This window comes from Heptranchias perlo, chromosome 17, assembly GCF_035084215.1.
Source record: "Heptranchias perlo isolate sHepPer1 chromosome 17, sHepPer1.hap1, whole genome shotgun sequence".
Taxonomy (NCBI): Eukaryota; Metazoa; Chordata; class Chondrichthyes; order Hexanchiformes; family Hexanchidae; genus Heptranchias; species Heptranchias perlo.
Window position 1 is genome coordinate 48,966,847 of NC_090341.1, and position 13,206 is coordinate 48,980,052.

Here is a 13,206-nt window from a genome sequence, read left to right on the forward strand (position 1 = left end):
CTGACCCTCTGTCTTGCCTAGGGTCCTCCCATTCATTGTGTATTCCCTTGCCTTGTTAGTCCCTCCAAAGTGCATCACCTCGCACTTTTCCGGGTTAAATTCCATTTGCCACTGTTCCACCCATCTGACCAACCCATCTATATTGTCCTGCAGACTGAGGCTATCCTCCTCGCTATTTACCACCCTACCAATTTTTGTATCATCAGCGAACTTACTGATCATACCTTTTACATTCATATCCAAGTCATTAATGTAGACCACAAACAGCAAGGGACCCAGCACCGATCCCGTCAGAAGCAGCTAATGTGTTAATTAATTCCTTTAAAAAGGAGCTTGGTAAATATCTGGTTAGGAACAGGGTTGAAAATTGTATGGCAAAGTACGATAGAGATGATCTACGGAACACAGTGGCTTAGGAATTCTTGGGATAAAAGGAGTGTAATCTCATGAAAAGCAGCTGGTCCAAGATGAGTACTGTAGATTGTAAAGTTAGACATATTCTGGAGTTTTTCTTGACATTTCTTTAGAGGGAATAGGGATAAAGTTTGCAGAAATTTCACCCAGAGTGAGGCATAAGCAGATCAAGAGATCTTTACAGCCACAAGGGAGTTGTATCTGAGGGGACGGATTTTTCTCTTTGGGGCAGGGTATTGATGGGGAGGTACTTCCGCCCATCCCTTCACGTCCATTTTCCTGGTTCAGAGGTCAATATATATGTACGATGGGATTCCTGCCATCAAGAGGAAGCCCACCAATGCCAGCCAGAAACTCTGACAGTGTGGCAGCGAGGACGAGGGACTTAATGGGCCAGAAACATCTCTATTGAAGAGCTCGGCTGAGACTGACGCTGTCAGCAGGTAGGTGAATGAGACTGTCTAGAGTGAGAAAAGCCCGCTACAAGTATATCTCCCTCCATTTAGGTATTTACCACTGCTTAGTGGGGCCTATTGTCACCTTCCATTTGACTGCCCCTGGAAGCAGCGGTAAGTGTGGTGGAGAGCAGGAAAATCTGCCAGGACCCCAGGCCCCGTCTCCCCTTTGCAATTTCAGGAGGGATCAGGGAGGAGAATTCCCACCTGAGAGTTTGACTTTATATTCTTGTAGTGTGTGAAGTGGTTTATTATGTGAATTGATTGTGTCATTATAAAAACTTATTTTATTTAATTATTTCTTAGTGTCCATTGTGCTGAGTTAAGGAAAGTAAAGGGGAAGGGGATCAGCTTACAGCTTTTGAAGGGTCAAAGGCCATGGGGTAAGGTTTTGGGAAGCAGACCCAAATAACTGGTTGTTGATACAGCCCCAAGTCAGGCAGTTGTGGCCCAAGTTAACACGGTGTTGTGTTGTATTGCCCAGACTGTTCAGTATTTGAGGCTTTGATGAGACCTCATCTAGAATATTGTGTAACCCCACCTCAAGCAGGGCATTTTGGTCTAGAGAAGATACAGAGAAGGGCAACAAGATTGATCCCTGGCCTAAGTGCATTGTGATATGGAGATAGATTTTGTGCCTTGGATTTGGATTAGTTGGAGGCGCATAGACTTAGAGGGTATCTGACTCAGGTCTTTAAAATTATTAATGGCATTAGTAACAAACAAATGGATAGATTGTTTGGGATGATGGGGCCAGTGTAGACCTAGTGGCCATTTAAATGGAGGAAGCAGGATGAGGTTGGATGTGCAGAAGTTTATTTTCCTCAGGGGATGATTGGCCTTTGGAACAGCAATCTGGAGCTGGTAGTGAGGAACTGATTCCTTTCAGTCCTTCAAGAAGGCGTTAGACACATGTTTGGCGAACTATGAGATCATGGCAGAAGGAAGGTAAGATTTTGGGTAACAAGTTGGACCTTGTGGGGTTTGCCTGATCACCTTTGATGGGTCGAAGAGGATTTTTTAACAGGTTTCCTGAATCGTCTACAAGTGTTTTTTTGTCTGCCTCTCCCAGGAGATGGGGTAGGAGGAAGGGAGGGGATTGCGGGGATGAGTCCAGTAGCTGCAGTGTATCAAAAAGTAAGTTTTACATTTGTCACAGTAACTGCACCTTATTTCAGTTCTGATTAATAGTGTGTTAAAGCCATGTTTACAATTTTTTCAGGTGGCTGGACTCGATACATCAAGAAAAGAATCACAAAAAATATTTAGTAACCTTTTAGCATTTAAAATTGCTCTTTTGATAATTGCCCTTTTGATAATTGCCACGACCACTATCCATCTTTGCATAATTTATTCAAAAACATTCCCCATCATCTATAGTAACAATTCTCATGTCAGTTCCATTCTAAATTAAAGACATTTCATGGACTGTTAAATATACTTGATCGTATTCCAGATTCACTAAATCTCGTACTGAATTACGAAGTTCTTGCCGTTACTTGCAAACGCGAGAGCGTAGGTACATGCCACTTTTTGTGAGGTGCTCTTTGCCTTTCTAGCTTGTGCTAGCTTTCATTGTTGTGCCGAGTTCTCAGGCAACCGATCAAAAACAATTTCGAAGGCCAAAGAGCTGCTCCAAATGAGTCTGGAGGTATCAGAATTCAGGTTGATCAGAATACTTCCCCTTTGCAACAAAACAGTCTTAACAGTAGCAACAGAGCAGCAGAGATATGCTCCCAAGGTGAAAGAAATGTTTTGACATTAGATTCACCTGCTTTTTTATTTTAAAAAAAGCTACCGTACCCTCTTCCTCTTCCCCCGCAATATGTACCTGGCTGAAGATAACCTTCTGCCAGGTTGTTTTGAAATGAGGCACTTGGTCCATGACAGAGACACAGGGTGAAGTCAGGAATAAACCTATGACCTTCAACTTTCAGTGTGGCGTGTTGAGTGTGCACCATACTGATGTGAAGGAAGTTGTAGAAGCAAAGGCTTCGCAGGGTATGCAGCTCACATTGTAAGCCTTTCCCCCACGCAAATTCTTATCTTTAATCATCTGAGCTTGCTTTGAGTAAATTTTATCAAAAAACCGTGCTTGGTTTTTGGAAATTGTTAAGATTTTATGGAGGCGAAGGGAAGAGAGATGTCCCATGATTGCCTTCTTTGAGTGGAGTGTAAAGTATATAAACCTTTACCTCCTCTCGAGCATGCTCCTGTTTAAATTAAATATTTAGTCCCCTAAATTGATTCGGTATTTCATGCTCCACAGTGCTGCCAGACTACGTCAGTCAAGTGTAGCGGCTTTAATATATTTAGATGTTGGACTTCCTCATGAGGTAATGTGTAAAGCAGCTGAATATATTTCAGTACATTTTAAGCACATCACCTGAAAAGTATAAATAGCCAAAAATGTAATTTATGTCACATTTGGTTTGGTGTTTGGCTTTTGTTTAAAATTTTAAGAGCAGTCCTTATTTTGCTGATGAATTGGGAAATACTGAAATGGTTTTATCCCTTGCGAGGTGTTCTGCTTAACTCAGTGCTGGTTGTGGTAGTATTTATGCACAGTTCCAGGTTATTTTAATACTTAATATTGTTATATAATTTCAATAAAATTGTTTTTTTACATGTGTGCGTTTGTTAGTTAATATATTAAACACGTTACTTGGCATGCATGCACAAATTTCACAGTAGTTACAGGAGCAACCTTAAAATGCTTTGTGCTCCTGAGCTGGAGCCTGAAACTGACCAGCACATTCTAATTTGCAAAGTTCCCTTACCAAACAGTATGTAAACTCTGAATGACTGAAGCTCTGTTTACTCAACAGTTAGACTTTGTGGTCTTAAAAGGACAGGCTAACGTAAATACGGTTTCACTTTAGCTGCAGCAATAGACACGTGCATTACAGGTATCATTGCTCTGTTATAGAACAGTGTCAGCTGCTGTACTGTGAGTAATGCCACAGGAGATTTGCTAACAATATTACAGACTTCCTGTTGTTTTATCAGGTTTATGGGCATAACAGGGAGGCTGGGCGAACCTATGTTGGCTTTTTGGGGCTGGAACCACAGTCGAGGCTGGTTGGAATCTCCCTAGTCCTGGGTAGTCTCTGTTATACTCAACAGAGGAGCTGAAACCTGCATAAACTAGAATTTATGATCAACAGTACCTTTGTTACTCTTTTGTGAGTTTATAACAACAAGGTTCGACTGTGAAGATCAGATGCAGAAATGCTGTATGTCCTGTACTGACTGCACAACCCGTACAATACTTTTTGTGTCTCTTGTGACTATCACATCTTCTGATAGTTTTTACTGACACATTGGATTCATTATTTTATGCCTCCTTCTCCAAAACCGCCTATTTCAACCTCTGTACCATTGCCTGTCTCTGCCCCTGCTTCAGCTCACCTGCTACTGAAACCCTCATTCATGCCTTTGTTACCTCTAGACTTGACTATTCCAATGCTCTCCAGGCCGGCCTCCCATCCTCCACCTTCCGTAAACTTGAGCTCATCCAAAACTCTGCTGCCCGTAGCCTAGCTCACACCAAGTCCCGTTCACCCATCACCCCTGTGCTCACTGACCTACATTGGCATCTGGTCTGGGAACACCTCAATTTTAAAAATTCTCATCCTTGTTTTCAAATCCCCCCATGGCTTTGCCCCTCCCGATCTCTGTAACCTCCTCCAGCCCTACAACCCTCTGTGATCTCTGCGCTCTTCCAATTATTGCCTCTTGCCATCCCCAATTTTAATTGCTCCACTATTGGCGGCCGTGCCTTCAGCTGCCTAGGCCCTAAGCTCTGGAATTCCCTCCCTAAATCTCTCTGCCTCTCTACCTCTCTCTCCTCCTTTAAGATGCTCCTTTAAATCTGCCTCTTTGACCAAGCTTTTGGTCACTTGTCCTAGTATCTCCTTAGGTGGCTCGGTGCCAAATTTTGTTTGAAAATCGGTCCTGTGAGGCACCTCGGGTTGTTTTCCTATGTTAAAGGCGCTATATAAATGCAAGTTGTTGTTGTAATTGGTTGCTTTCTATTTTTATTACGTACCAATCATATTGCGCGCAATCCTTCTCCCCATTTCAATTTCCCTCGTTACATTCCACTAAAAAATTATCTGCCATCACATTAGCAGTACAGAAGATTTTGACGAATCAGGTTACAGCAAAAAAATGTTTCTCCATGACACAGATACTGCAGGAGACATTCACCAGTAACCTGGTAGAAGTTATCTCAGCCTCTCCCTGCTTCCTTTTTATGCCCAAAAACACAACAGTAAGCTTGGGTATATAACAGGATTCTTCACTCTTCCAATATATATGCGTACAGACAATACTTTATAACATAAGGACATAATCAATTAAGCAATAGGGAAAAAAATCACAAACTTATTCGATCCATCTGCAATCACACCAACAATTTGCCCCTGCCAGCCTGATCCTCCCCACTGTACCTCATTAATATCCCTGACCCTGGGTATACCTTGCTCCATAATACTTCACTGTATGGTTTGGGTTACCCAGGTGTGTGCTAACTTTACCAACATGCACAAGAAATCACGTGCACAGAAAGACTTCATGGTTCCCTTTCATGCCTGGCTATGCAGATAAATAACTTGTGAACAACATGTACTGTCTGCTTCATGGCTGGTTCCACCATGCTCTCTGCTTAACCCGACATCCCCGCTCTCCACTCACTGCTCATTCTCCTGACTTGGACACGGGGGAATGATTGGGGAACGATGCATCCCGTTTCGTGCTGAATAGTCACCCCCCCCCCCCCGCCTTGTTGTCTGCTCACTTCCTGCAGTGCTCCCCTACCCTGTGCTTTCTGCTTGCTCAGCCCCTGGTTGGTGGTGTAGAGGCAATAACTGTAGTCTGTACAGTCAGCCCTACAGTTTAAAGATGCCGCTTGCCTTGCTGGATGAAGTGCTCCCCCAACAACCGTGCTGATGATTTTCTTTCTTCCCGAACTGTCCCGATGTTTTGGAGTAGGCCTCCATCTTTGCCTGGTCCTGTACCCTCGCAAAATCCTTTTGGAGGTGAAGATGTTTGCCCCAGCTCAACCTGTCTCTTTCCAACAATACACACACAGGCAGAGGGGTTGGGCCACATACTCACTCCACTCACTCACTTCATCCACACACACTCACTCACTCACTGCACCCACTCCATCCACTCACCCACTGACTCACTACATCCACCCGCTCACTCACTACATCCACCCACCCACTCACTCACTACATCCACCCACCCGCTCACTCACTACATCCACCCACCCGCTCACTCACTACATCCACCCACCCGCTCACTCACTACATCCACCCACCCGCTCACTCACTACATCCACCCACCCGCTCACTCACTACATCCACCCACCCGCTCACTCACTACATCCACCCACCCGCTCACTCACTACATCCACCCACCCGCTCACTCACTACATCCACCCACCCGCTCACTCACTACATCCACCCACCCGCTCACTCACTACATCCACCCACCCGCTCACTCACTACATCCACCCACCCACTGACTCGCTGCATCCACTGACTCACTGCATCCACCCGCCCGCTCACTCACTACATCCACCCGCCCGCTCACTCACTACATCCACCCACCCACTGACTCACTGCATCCACCCGCCCGCTCACTCACTACATCCACCCACCCGCTCACTCACTACATCCACCCGCCCACTGACTCACTACATCCACCCGCTGACTCACTGCATCCACCCACCCGCTCACTCATTCACTCCGCCCACCCACCCACTCCATCCACTCACCCACTGACTCACTACATCCACCCGCTCACTCACTACATCCACCCACCCGCTCACTCACTCACTCCGCCCACCCGCTCACTCACTACATCCACCCACCCGCTCACTCACTACATCCACCCACCCGCTCACTCACTACATCCACCCACCCGCTCACTCACTACATCCACCCACCCACTGACTCGCTGCATCCACTGACTCACTGCATCCACCCACCCGCTCACTCACTCACTCCGCCCACCCACTCACTCACTACATCCACCCACCCACTGACTCACTACATCCACCCGCTCACTCACTACATCCACCCACCCACTGACTCACTGCATCCACCCACCCACTCACTCACTACATCCACCCACCCGCTCACTCACTACATCCACCCACCCACTGACTCACTGCATCCACCCACCCACTCACTCACTACATCCACCCACCCGCTCACTCACTCACTCCGCCCACCCACTGACTCACTGCATCCACCCACCCACTCACTCACTACATCCACCCACCCGCTCACTCACTACATCCACCCACCCGCTCACTCACTCACTCCGCCCACCCACTGACTCACTGCATCCACCCACCCACTCACTCACTACATCCACCCACCCGCTCACTCACTGCATCCTCCCACCCACTCACTCACTGCATCCACCCGCCCACTGACTCACTACATCCACCCGCTCACTCACTGCATCCACCCACCCGCTCACTCACTGCATCCACCCACCCGCTCACTCACTCACTCCGCCCACCCACTCACTCACTGCATCCACCCGCCCACTGACTCACTACATCCACCCGCTCACTCACTACATCCACCCACCCACCCACTCACTACATCCACCCACCCACTGACTCACTACATCCACCCACTCACTCACTACATCCACCCACCCGCTCACTCACTCACTCCGCCCACCCACTCACTCACTGCATCCACCCACCCGCTCACTCACTACATCCACCCACCCGCTCACTCACTACATCCACCCACCCGCTGACTCGCTGCATCCACCCACCCGCTCACTCACTACATCCACCCACCCGCTCACTCACTACATCCACCCACCCACTCACTCACTCACTCCGCCCACCCACTCACTCACTACATCCACCCACCCACTCACTCACTACATCCACCCACTCACTCACTACATCCACCCACCCGCTCACTCACTCACTCCGCCCACCCACTCACTCACTGCATCCACCCACCCGCTCACTCACTACATCCACCCACCCGCTCACTCACTACATCCACCCACCCCCTCACTCACTACATCCACCCACCCACTGACTCACTACATCCACCCACTCACTCACTACATCCACCCACCCACTCACTCACTACATCCACCCACCCACTGACTCACTACATCCACCCACTCACTCACTACATCCACCCACCCACTGACTCACTACATCCACCCACTCACTCACTACATCCACCCACCCACTGACTCACTACATCCACCCGCTCACTCACGACATCCACCCACCCACTGACTCGCTGCATCCACTGACTCACTGCATCCACCCACCCACTCACTCACTGCATCCACCCGCCCACTGACTCACTACATCCACCCGCTCACTCACTGCATCCACCCACCCGCTCACTCACTCACTCCGCCCACCCACTCACTCACTGCATCCACCCACCCACTCACTCACTGCATCCACCCACCCACTGACTCACTACATCCACCCGCTCACTCACTACATCCACCCACCCGCTCACTCACTACATCCACCCACCCACTGACTCACTACATCCACCCACTCACTCACTACATCCACCCACCCGCTCACTCACTACATCCACCCACCCACTGACTCACTACATCCACCCACCGCTCACTCACTACATCCACCCACCCACTGACTCACTACATCCACCCACCCGCTCACTCACTACATCCACCCACCCGCTCACTCACTACATCCACCCACCCACTGACTCACTACATCCACCCACTCACTCACTACATCCACCCACCCGCTCACTCACTACATCCACCCACCCGCTCACTCACTACATCCACCCACCCACTGACTCACTACATCCACCCACTCACTCACTCCATCCACCCACCCACTGACTCGCTGCATCCACCCACTCACTCACTACATCCACCCACCCACTGACTCACTACATCCACCCACCCGCTCACTCACTACATCCACCCACCCGCTCACTCACTACATCCACCCACCCACTGACTCACTACATCCACCCACTCACTCACTCCATCCACCCACCCACTGACTCGCTGCATCCACCCACTCACTCACTACATCCACCCACCCACTGACTCACTACATCCACCCACCCGCTCACTCACTACATCCACCCACCCGCTCACTCACTACATCCACCCACCCGCTCACTCACTACATCCACCCACTCACTCACTCCATCCACCCACCCACTGACTCGCTGCATCCACCCACTCACTCACTACATCCACCCACCCACTGACTCACTACATCCACCCACCCGCTCACTCACTACATCCACCCACCCGCTCACTCACTCCATCCACCCACCCGCTCACTCACTACATCCACCCACCCACTCACTCACTACATCCACCCACCCACTCACTCACTACATCCACCCACCCACTCACTCACTACATTCACCCACCCACTCACTCACTACATCCACCCACCCACTGACTCACTACATCCACCCACCCGCTCACTCACTCCATCCACCCACCCACTCACTCACTACATCCACCCACCCACTGACTCACTACATCCACCCACTCACTCACTACATCCACCCACCCACTGACTCACTACATCCACCCACTCACTCACTACATCCACCCACCCGCTCACTCACTACATCCACCCACCCGCTCACTCACTACATCCACCCACCCGCTCACTCACTACATCCACCCACCCGCTCACTCACTACATCCACCCACCCGCTCACTCACTACATCCACCCACCCGCTCACTCACTACATCCACCCACCCGCTCACTCACTACATCCACCCACCCACTGACTCACTACATCCACCCACTCACTGACTCACTACATCCACCCACCCACTGACTCACTACATCCACCCACCCGCTCACTCACTCCATCCACCCACCCACTGACTCACTACATCCACCCACTCACTCACTACATCCACCCACCCGCTCACTCACTACATCCACCCACCCGCTCACTCACTACATCCACCCACCCGCTCACTCACTACATCCACCCACCCGCTCACTCACTACATCCACCCGCTCACTCACTACATCCACCCACCCACTGACTCGCTGCATCCACTGACTCACTGCATCCACCCACCCGCTCACTCACTCACTCCGCCCACCCACTGACTCGCTGCATCCACTGACTCACTGCATCCACCCACCCACTCACTCACTCACTCCGCCCACCCACTCACTCACTACATCCACCCACTCACTCACTACATCCACCCACCCGCTCACTCACTACATCCACCCACCCGCTCACTCACTACATCCACCCACCCGCTCACTCACTACATCCACCCACCCGCTCACTCACTACATCCACCCACCCGCTCACTCACTACATCCACCCACCCGCTCACTCACTACATCCACCCACCCGCTCACTCACTACATCCACCCACCCACTGACTCACTACATCCACCCACTCACTCACTACATCCACCCACCCACTCACTCACTACATCCACCCACCCACTCACTCACTACATCCACCCACCCGCTCACTCACTACATCCACCCACCCGCTCACTCACTACATCCACCCACCCACTCACTCACTACATCCACCCACCCACTGACTCACTACATCCACCCACCCACTGACTCACTACATCCACCCACTCACTCACTACATCCACCCACCCACTGACTCACTACATCCACCCACTCACTCACTCCATCCACCCACCCGCTCACTCACTCCATCCACCCACCCGCTCACTCACTACATCCACCCACCCGCTCACTCACTACATCCACCCACCCACTGACTCGCTGCATCCACTGACTCACTGCATCCACCCACCCGCTCACTCACTCACTCCGCCCACCCACTCACTCACTACATCCACCCACCCACTCACTCACTACATCCACCCACTCACTCACTACATCCACCCACCCACTGACTCACTACATCCACCCACTCACTCACTACATCCACCCACCCGCTCACTCACTACATCCACCCACCCGCTCACTCACTACATCCACCCACCCACTGACTCACTACATCCACCCACTCACTCACTACATCCACCCACCCGCTCACTCACTACATCCACCCACCCGCTCACTCACTACATCCACCCACCCGCTCACTCACTACATCCACCCACCCGCTCACTCACTACATCCACCCACCCACTGACTCACTACATCCACCCACCCACTCACTCACTACATCCACCCACCCGCTCACTCACTACATCCACCCACCCGCTCACTCACTACATCCACCCACCCGCTCACTCACTACATCCACCCACCCGCTCACTCACTACATCCACCCACCCGCTCACTCACTACATCCACCCACCCGCTCACTCACTACATCCATCCACCCACTGACTCACTACATTCACCCACCCGCTCACTCACTACATCCACCCACCCGCTCACTCCACTCACTCCCTCTGTTCACTCACCACATCTGTCAACTCTCAATCAAATGTTAATTAAAAAAGAAAGGTCAAATTTGTTTTTAAAATGAGGGACTCCCTCCTTCACGGGCCTTGGCTACCTGCTCTCTCCACACCTGATTTCCTCCCTTGTTCAGTTTCCCTTTTGCCCACCATGTTGAGACGGGTGAGGAAAGATGTTAACTGCTGCTTGCTTTTCATCTCATAGTGAAAACTTCCTTGCAGCGATTCAATGAACACCAGGATTTGGATGGATGCCAGCTCTCCCCGCATCCTGTTGCAAACCTGTCTCCCAACTTTCCAAGAAAAATATTTACCAACAAACCAGCCAGGTTGTGTTGAAGGTGAGATTGGGAGACGGCACTTGGTGTGATGATGGAAGCAATCTCCTCAACTATGTGTGTGTGGCTGAAGAGTTCTGTTGGATTCTTCCCACTGGACTTTCAGTGTGGCATTGTATCTCGAGATTATTTCCCAGAGGGCGGGCACTGAGGCTTATGAGAGCCTTACAAAAAGAGAGTGGGAGACCGTAAGAATGGAGGGAGGGAGTTGAAAAGATTTAGAGTAGGAAACAAGCAGAGATACAGTAATTGGAAGAGAGTGACAATATTATTTTTACTGTTCAGTCTCCTTTCGTGTTGCACATGGGGAAACGTGTCGTCTTCAGGTAAAGCTGGGCTAGAGGCTGAGTGGATAATTGGATCAGGGCACGCAGACATAATTCAGTCCCAATTCTAAGCTTTATATTCTCTCCTTATTTTTTATTAAATTTCTATCTCCACGTTAATAATGGAATCTGCTTATGTAAACTTGTAGCAATTTGCAGGACCTTCATTGGGGAGGGAGGGTTTAATTACAACATGACAAGTTTACATAAGCATTTTCCATTTTTTAAAAAATGAGGACTTAGAAATTTGTAAAGGAAAAAGTTGACTGGAAGTGCACCGTGACACAAGATTTATAGTATAGTTGCCTGCCTGCGGCATTGCACATGGGGAATCGAGATCATGTGCAGTCTGTAGGTGAAACAGGGTTAGACAGTGGGGAGATAATTGAATCAGGGCTGAGGGACAATGGAGGCCAGAGAGGGAAAGCAATGTAGGATGGATGGAAGGGAGAAGTTAGAACGAGCGGGGGAATGGGGAAAGACAGGGTAGAGTTAGAGGCCAGTAGGGAAGAGCAGGTGGAACAGATGGACTTTTCTCCGGGAGATCAACTAATAAAAAAAACTGGAACGCTGTAAGAAATTAAAAAAAAAAGACTGCATAGAATTTTGGGAATGTCTTCTGATAAGTGGTGATGCATCGACTTGCTGTTTTGTGCCAGAGGTTGGCTGGCCTGCTGTACAGTTTCAGAAATTTCTGTTTTTCTTCTTAAATGCCAATTTCTTCTTAAATGCCAAGGTAGAGTTGACTTTTTCATAGCGTGAATTCTTGCAGTTAAAAGAGGCAATCCATTTTGAATGATGCTTCCATGAGTGCTTAAAGTTTTGATGATTGTGGTGAAATAGCCTTACATAGTCATTTTTGTGATCACGTAGCATGTGAGATTTGCTGATGTGTTTTACATAGGAACAGGAGTAGGCCATTCAGCCGCTCGAGCCTGTTCCGCCTTTCAGTCAAATCGTGGCTGATCTGTACCTCAACTCCATTTACCCGTCTTTGATCCATATCCCTTGATACCCTTACCTAACAAAAAATCTATCAATCTTAATCTTGAAAATGTCAATTGACTCCCAGCATCCTCAGCCTTTTGGGGGCGTGAGTTCCATATTTCCTCTGCTTTGTGTGAAAAAGTGCTTCCTGATTTCACTCATGAATGGCTAAGCTCTAATATTAAGATTGTGTCACCATTTTCTGGACAGAGTTGAAAGGGTAGAGGTTGTT

General features: G+C 49.4%; 1 protein-coding gene across 1 annotated transcript in view; it reads left to right on the forward strand.

The window, feature by feature from the left end:
* rad18 (RAD18 E3 ubiquitin protein ligase) overlaps nucleotides 1-13,206 on the forward strand; it is a 276,395-nt gene that overhangs the window by 116,239 nt on the left and 146,950 nt on the right. The window lies entirely within an intron of this gene.